Here is a 9,255-nt window from a genome sequence, read left to right on the forward strand (position 1 = left end):
CACTGGTGCTGGTGCCACGACACTGCAACCTCTCCCATATACTCTAGTTTTAGTGCAGGAATTAGCCCTGCTGCAAAGCATTGCATCAACAATTGTAATTAAACGCCCCTGTTAAACAGGGGCAGAAAAATTGGGCTGATGGCATCACCCAGAACCAGAAATGTTCTTCCAATATATCAGCGGAGGAGGAAGAGGATAGACAATCAACATAACAGGACAGTCACTCAGCATCAGCATAGGCAGTCTTGAAGGGATGTGATATTTCAAAAAAAATTATTCGGTTACATCAGCTTCAGGAGCTTGGTAGCTGTGGGTGATCCAAGACTGATTCATCTTGATGAAGGTCAGTCGATCAACTGATTCGGTGGACAGGCGGACCCTGTGATCGGTAACAAAGCCACCAGCAGCACTGAAGGTGCGTTCCGAAAGAACGCTGGATGCAGGACAGGCCAGTAGCTCAATTGTATACTGTGCAAGCTCTGGCCAGTGATCCATCCTCAAGACCCAGTAAGCCAGAGGATTTTCGGTGGGGAAGGTGTCCAAGTCTGACCTTGCCCCTAGGTATTCCTGCACCATGTAAATCAGACGCTGGCGATGGTTGCTGGAACCGATCATACCTCGGGGCTACGGACTAAAAAATTGTCTGAAAGCATCGGTCAGACGGCCACCTTCTCCACCGCTCCTTCTGACCGATGCCTCAGCAACACGTTGTCCAGGACCAGGAGTTTGTAACCTCCCAGTCTCTGGGAACGCGTTGCACAGACCTTTCTGCAAGGCCTCCCGGAGATGTCTCATCCTCTGCTCCCTCTGCGATGGCAAGATAAGGTCGGCAACCTTATCCTTGTACCGTGGATCAAGGAGAGTGGCCAGCCAGTAATGGTCCCTCTCCTTGATCCGAAGAATACGAGGATCCTTCCGCAGGCTTTGCAGGATCAGGGAGGCCATGCAGTGTAGGTTAGCTGAGGCATTCGGTCCGGAGTCCTCTGGGTCACTAAGGACAACATGATCCCCAGCTACCTCCTCCCAGCCATGTACAAGTCCACGGGTTTCTTGGGACTGTAAATCATCCCTACAAGACTGCTGCTGATGCTGAGTGCCAGCCTCCACCTCCATGCTGACACAATCATCCTCCTCCTCCTCCTCTTCCTGTGTGATGGGTGGCACAGCAGGAACACTGTCTGGATAAAGGGGGCCTTGAGAGGCAAGGAAGTCCTCCTCTTCCTGCCTCTGTTCTGCCTCAAGTGCCCTGTCCATTATTCCACGCAGCGTATGCTCCAAGAGGTGGACAAGAGGTACAGTGTCACTGATGCATGCACTGTCACTGCTCACCATCCTTGTGGCCTTCTCAAACGGTGACAGGACAGTGCATGCATCCCTGATCATGACCCACTGGCGTGGTGAGAAAAAAAAGAGCTCCCCTGACCCTGTGCTGGTGCCGTAGTCGCACGGGTACTCATTGATGGCTCTCTGCTGCGTGTGCAGCCGCTGCAGCATGGCCAACGTTGAGTTCCACCTGGTGGGCATGTCACATATAAGGCAGTTCTTGGGCAGGTTCAACTCCTTTTGGAGCTCAGCCAGCCGAGCACAGGCATTAAATGATCGGCGGAAATGTACACAGACTTTCCTGGCCTGCTTCAGGACATCCTGTAAGCCCGGGTACCTGCCCAAGAACCGCTGCACCACCAGGTTAAGGACGTGAGCTACAAAGGACACATGGGTCAGTTGTCCCTGTCAGAGGGCGGAGAGGAGGTTGTTGCCATTGTCGCAAACCACCATTCCTGGCTTAAGCTGGCATGGCGTCAACCACCTCTCGGCCTGCCCCTGCAGAGCTGACAAAACATCCGCCCCAGTGTGGCTCCTGTCCCCCAAACAAACCAGCGCAAGCACGGCATGGCATCATTTTGCCTGCACTTGGGGTGGAGGAGAGAGGTGTGTCACAACCAATAGTAGCATTTTGGAGGCGTGGTGGCGGAACAACCTCCAACACTACTGCACCTTGTCCTGCATCCTTCCCAGCTGCCAGAAGAGTGACCCAATGGGCAGTGAAAGACAGGTAACGTCCCTGTCCATGCCTGCTGGACCATGAGTCAGTGGTAATATGCACCTTACCGCTGACCGCCCTGTCCAGCGAAGCAAGGACATTGCCTTCCACATGCCGGTAGAGAGCCGGAATCGCCTTTCCGTGAGAAAAAGTGGCGTTTGGGGACCTGCCACTGTGGAACCGCACATTGTACAAACTCACGGAAGGGGGCCGAGTCTACCAACTGAAAAGGCAGAAGTTGAAGTGCTGGCAATTTAGCCAAGCTAGCATTCAACCGCTGGGCATGTGGATGGCTGGGAGTGAACTTCTTTCACCGGTCCAGCAGCTGGGGCAGGGACATTTGCCTGCTATAATCGGACGTGGGTGTACTGCTAGCAGAGTGCCCGGAAGCACTTGGCTGTGACACACCTAATTCTACACCTTCATTCCTCTCAGAGCAGGTTTCAGAGAGGACTGAAGGTCTAGTGGGGTTGGAGATGTCAGCTGATGAGGAGCAAGGAGAGGTCTGCTTTGTTCTTTGGTGTGGGTCTTTGAGGTACGTTTGCCAAGGAGCTGCATGGCAGGTCAACATATGTCTGGTCAAGCATGTGGTGCCCAAGCGGCTGATATTTTGGCCACGCGAGATACGCTTGAGACATATGTTGCAAATAGCAACGGTGCGATCTGATGCACTCGTCTCAAAAAAGGCCCACACCAAAGAACTTTTAGAATAACGCGCAGAGGCAGCGCCCTGCACAGGCGGAGCTCTGCGGTGTGATTCAGTCGGTGTGCTGCCCCTAAGCTGGCCCCTGGAGGGCATCCTGCCTCGTTGGACATGTGCCTCCTCCTCCTCCTCCTCTCTCCTACCAGGCACCCACGTGGAGTCAGTGCCCTCATCATCCCCTCCCTCTTCATCGCTGTAGCAAACCTGGCAATATGCTGCAGCTTGTGGAACATGACTGCCAGATTTCTGTCCTTCTTGAGCATCCCCTCTCTCTGCATTCACGCTACTGCCTTCCTCTAGCTGAGTGTCATCATCAGAGGCTACAAAACACTGGGCATCCTCCTGGAGCATGTACCCAACACTGTGCTCAAAGAGTTCAGGAGACTCCTCAGGAGGACGTGGTGGGTCTAGGGAAGGAGTCACTGATGATGACATTGAGACGAGGGAAGACGATGCGTTGGCAGCTGCTTTGCTAGTACCCTGAGACTGGGTGAGAGAGGATGAGGAGGATGAAGAGGGCTTGGTCATCCACTCTACCAAGTCATTGGCATGTTGCGGTTCAACATGTCCAGCTGCCGAAAAGAAGGACAAGCGTGTCCCATGGCCACGTGCTGATGACAATGCACCGCGTCCACGACCAGCACTATTGTCTCTAGACACAGAGCCTGCTTGCCCTCTTTTATCGGCTCGCGCCTGCCTGCCTCTCCTTGCTGGCCTTCCAGACATGGTAATGGCCTGAAGGGAGTTGGGTAAAACAGCAGTTGGGTAGTGTATATTGTGCTGGAGGCACACAACACCCACTAACTCCTGCAGATGCCTTTATTATAGAACACCAGAGATAAAGGGGTATACTGTAATGGAGTCACACAACACCCACTAAGCCCTGCAGATGGCTCTATTAGAGAACAGCAATAAAGGGTAGATACAGGTGTATATTTTGCTGGAGGCACAAAATACCCACTAACTCCTGCAGATGCCTTTTTTATAGAACACCAGAGATAAAGGGGTATATACAGATGTATACTGTGCTGTGCTGGAGGCACACACAAATTCCAATAACTCCTGCAGATGGCAAGTGGGCTCAAATAGAGAAGAGCTATGTAGGTGGATATAGCGGTGTGTACTGGGTACAGAGCACGCAGACAGCACGCACAAGCTCCTAACACTACTGACTGCAAGCTCTATTATAAAAGATAGATCACTAGCTATATAGGTGAGGTGAATATAGCGGTGTATACTGTGGTCAGGGCAAGCAGACAACAACCACTACAGAAGAGCAAGATCAAAAATCGTCCGATAACGATCGGTGTGTACTGTGTTGAAGGTACACAGAACATCCACTAACTGCTTCAGACGGCAACACACTACACAAGGCCACCGCGAACGGCCCATAACGTTCGGCATTCGCCGAACGGGCAAACAGCCGATGTTCAAGTCGAACGTATGTTCGACTCGAACACGAAGCTCATCCCTACTTCTGAATGTTTATATTTGTTTACAGAATTTCATTTAACTTGCCAGCTTTTTGGGGTTCCTTTGGCCATTGAAAAATCACTTTGGCCTACTACTTGTTTAGAATTCTTGGGAGTTACCATAGACACTGTCAATATGGAGTGTCAGCTATAGGGATGAGCTTCGTGTTCATCTCGAACATCGGCTGTTCGCCCGTTCAGCGAATTCCGAACGTTATGAGCCGTTCACGCCAAATTTGTGTGGCGCTCACGGCCCACAATGCACTGCGATGGCGCAGTGCATTGCTGGCTCATGATTGGCCAAGCATGCACTGAGACCCCGCATGCTTGGCCAATCACAGCGCCGGCATCGAGGAGAGCCATGATTGATCCTGTGTGTGGCCAATCATAGCACAGGCTGTGTAGTACACGCCCCACACTATATAAGGCCGCCAGTGCGGCGGCCTTGTGTAGTGTGTTGGCGTCTGTAGCAGTTAGTGGGTGTTCTGTGTACCTTCAACACAGTATACACCGATCGTTATTGGACAATTTTTCATTCTTGCTCTTCTGTAGTGGTTGTTGTCTGCGTGCCCTGACCGCAATATACACCGCTATATTCACCTATATAGCTAGCGATATATCTATCTTTTATAATAGAGCTTGCAGTCAGTGTTAGGAGCTCGTGCGTGCTGTCTGCGTGCTCTGAACCCAGTATACACCGCTATATTCACCTATATAGCAAACTATCTTGCTCGTTTTAAATAGGGCTTGCAGTCAGCGGTAGGAGCTTGTGCGTGATGTCTGCGTGCTCTGAACCCAGTATACACCGCTATATCCACCTATATAGCAAACTATCTTGCTCGTTTTAAATAGAGCTTGCAGTCAGCGGTAGAGGCTTGTGCGTGCTGTCTGCATGCTCTGATCCCAATATACACCTTTATATCCACCTATATAGCAAACTATCTTGCTCATTTTAACCACTTCAGCCCCGGACCAATAAACACCTTAAGGACCAGAGGTCTTTTTCCAATTTCGCACTGCGCTGCTTTAACTGGTAATTGCGCGGTCATGCAATATTGCACCCAAACGAAATTTGCGTCCTTTTCTTCCCACAAATAGAGCTTTCTTTTGATGGTATTTGATTGCCTCTGCGATTTTAATTTTTTGCGATATAAATGGAAAAAAGAGCGAAAATTTTGAAAAAAAAAGATATTTTCTTCTTTTTGTTATAAGAAAAATCGAATAAACTAAATTTTAGTCATACATTGAGGGCAACATTTATTCAGCCACATGTCTTTAGTAAAAAAAATGTCAATAAGCGTATATTTTTTGGTTTGCGCAAAAGTTATAGCGTCTACAAACTAGAGTACATTTTCTGGAATTTACACAGCTTTTAATTTATGACTGCCTATCTCATTTCTTGAGGTGCTAAAATGGCAGGGCAGTACAAACCCCCCCCAAATGACCCCATTTTGGAAAGTAGACACCCCAAGGAAATTGCTAATGGGTATGTTGAGCCCATTGAATATTTATTTTTTTTGTCCTAAGGGATTGAATAATGACAAAAAAAATGTAAAAATAAAAATTTACAAAAAGTTGTCACTAAATGATATATTGCTCACACATGCCATGGGCATATGTGAAATGACACCCCAAAATACATTCTGCTGCTTCTCCTGAGTACAGGGATACCACATGTGTGGGACTTTTTGGGAGCCTAGCCGCGTACGGGACCCCGAAATCCAAGCACCGCCTTCAGGATTTCTAAGGGCATACATTTTTTTATTTTACTCCTCACTACCTATCACAGTTTTGAAGGCCATAAAATGCCAAGATGGCACAAACCCCCCCAAATGACCCCATTTTGGAAAGTAGACACCCCAAGCTATTTGCTGAGGGTCATGTTGAGACCATTGAATATTTTTTTTTTTTTGTCCCAAGGGATTGAATAATGACAAAAAATAAAAATAATTTTTTTTTTTACAAAAAGTTGTCACTAAATTATATATTGCTCACACATGCCATGGTTATATGTGGAATTGCACCCCAAAATATATTCCGCTACTTCTCCCGAGTATGGGGATACCACATGTGTGGGACTTTTTGGGAGTCTAGTTGTGCACGGCACCCCGAAAACCAATCACCACCTTCAGGATTTCTAAGGGTGTAAATTTTTGATTTTACTCCTCACTACCTATCACAGTTTCGAAGGCCATAAAATGCCAAAATAGCACAAAACCCCCCAAAATGACCCCATTTTGGAAAGTAGACACCCCAAGCTATTTACTGAGAGGCATGTTGAGTCCATGGAATATTTTTGCCACAAGTTGCGGGAATATTACAAACTTTTTTTTTTTGCACAAAGTTGTCACTAAATTATATATTGCTCACACATGCTATGGGCATAAGTCAAATTACACCCCAAAATAAATTCTGCTGCTTCTCCCGAGTACGGGGATACCACATGTGGGGGACTTTTTGGGAGCCTAGCCACGTACGGGCCCCCGAAAACCAAGCACTGCCTTCCGGATTTAAATATAAAATGCTACCAAAAAACCTGTTAGCGATGGCAGGGATCAGGCCTGACTCTGTGATCGCTGCAGTTATGTGTTTAGTGTTTTTTAAGTGACAGTGATCGATCGATACTGCACTTGGGTGGGCTGGGCAGAGGGGCAAAACGCAGGTGCTAGCAGGTATCTGGGCTGATCCCGCTAACAATGCGTTTTTTTGGAACCCTAAACTGCTGGGGACGCTAGTATAGATCTGATCAGATCAGATATTGATCTGTTCAGATTCTATACCACTATGGGAGGTTTATGCTTTGCGCGTGGGTGTTAGCGGTACTGGCACTAACCTAGCGCTGCCTGGGGCGACGCAAACCCTGACCCTAAATCCTAATTGATATCACCCGCCGGGTGATCAGGGGGTTAAACCTTTATTGGGTAATAAATGGTGGGTGCCCTGATGCTATAAAAAACAAACTAACCAGAGTCACCCGTAACACTTATACGGTGATCAGTGGTGAAAGGGTTAACTAGGGGCAATCAGGGGGTTCAAATTTTTATTAGGTAGTATATGGGGGTCCCTGGCGCTATATAAAAACCTGACGGGGAACCTAAATAACTAACTGGCTAACCAGCGTCACCAGTGACACTTATACTGTGATCGCTGGTGAAGGGGTTAACTAGGGGCAATTGGGTAGTATATGGGGGTACCTAGCGCTATAAAAACCTGGCGGTGAACCTAAAAAAAATAACTAGCTACCTAGCGACAGTAGCGACACTAATGCAGCGATCAGAAAAATGATCGCTTAGTGACACTGGCAAAAGGGGGTGAAAGGGTTAACTAACGGCAACCAGGGGGTTAAAACCATAATTGGGTAGTATATCGGGGTACCTAGCGCTATAAAAACCTGGCGGTGAACCTAAAAAAATAACTAGCTACCTAGCGACACTAGCGACACTAATGCAGCGATCAGAAAAAGGATCGCTTAGTGACACTGGCAAAAGGGGGTGAAAGGGTTAACTAGCAGCAATCAGGGGGTTAAAACCATTATTGGGTAGTATATTGGGGTACCTAGCGCTATAAAAACCTGGCGGTGAACCTAAAAAAATAACTAGCTACCTAGCGACACTAGCGACACTGATGCAGCGATCAGAAAAATGATCGCTTAGTGACACTGGCAAAAGGGGGTGAAAGGGTTAACTAGCGGCAATCAGGGGGTTAAAACCATTATTGGGTAGTATATCGGGGTACCTAGCGCTATAAAAACCTGGCGGTGAACCTAAAAAAATAACTAGCTACCTAGCGACAGTAGCGACACTAATGCAGCGATCAGAAAAACGATCACTTAGTGACACTGGCAAAAGGGGGTGAAAGGGTTAACTAGCGGCAATCGGGGGTTAAAACCATTATTGGGTAGTATATCGGGGTACCTAGCGATATAAAAACCTGGCGGTGAACCTAAAAAAATAACTAGATACCTAGCGACACATGCAGCGATCAGAAAAATGATCGCTTAGTGACACTGGCAAAAGGGGGTGAAAGGGTTAACTCTAGGGGCAATCAGGGGGTTAAATCTTTATTGGGGGTGATAGGGGGCTACCCTGGACCTAACACTAACTGTCCTGACAGTTTTTCCTGTCACAACTGACACTGAATGCAGTGATCAGTAAAGAAATGATCACTGCAATCAGTGACACTGTGACTGGGGGGGGGGGGCGGGGGGGGATCGGGGGGGGTTTGTGTGCCTGTGTGTACCTACATGTCAGTGTAGTGTTGGTGCACACTTACTTTGTGTCTTCTCCTCGTAGTCCGGTCAAAAAGACCGCCCCGAGGAGAATGACATCACTTCCTCCTTCCTGTGTAAACAATACACAGTGGGAGGAAGCTTCTCATTGGCCAGGAGCGATCCAGAGGGGGTGGCCGAAAACCAACGGCCATCCCCTCATCACGGAACGCTCCTGGAGCGAACCGGACCGTCGTATCCAGCGGGAGGGGGTCCGATCGGATCGTGCTTGTGCCTGCCTTTGCCATTGTGTTGACGTACATTGGCAATACGGCGGTCCTTAAGTGGTTAAATAGAGCTTGCAGTCAGCGGTAGGAGCTTGTGCGTGCTGTCTGCGTGCTCTGAACCCAGTATACACCGCTATATCCACCTATATAGCAAACTATCTTGCTCATTTTAAATAGAGCTTGCAGTCAGCGGTAGGAGATTGTGCGTGCTGTCTGCATGCTCTGAACCCAGTATACACCACTATATCCACCTATATAGCAAACTATCTTGCTCATTTTAAATAGAGCTTGCAGTCAGCGGTAGGAGCTTGTGCGTGATGTCTGCGTGCTCTGAACCCAGTATACACCGCTATATCCACCTATATAGCAAACTATCTTGCTCGTTTTAAATAGAGCTTGCAGTCAGCGGTAGGAGCTTGTGCGTGCTGTCTGCATGCTCTGAACCCAGTATATACCGCTATAGCCACCTATATAGCAAACTATCTTGCTCGTTTTAAATAGAGCTTGCAGTCAGCGGTAGGAGCTTGTGCGTGCTGTCTGCGTGC

The sequence above is a fragment of the Lithobates pipiens genome, unplaced genomic scaffold (genome assembly GCF_037356315.1).
Source record: "Lithobates pipiens isolate NorthernLeopardFrog02 unplaced genomic scaffold, aLitPip1_a1.2 Scaffold_19, whole genome shotgun sequence".
Lineage (NCBI taxonomy): Eukaryota > Metazoa > Chordata > Amphibia > Anura > Ranidae > Lithobates > Lithobates pipiens.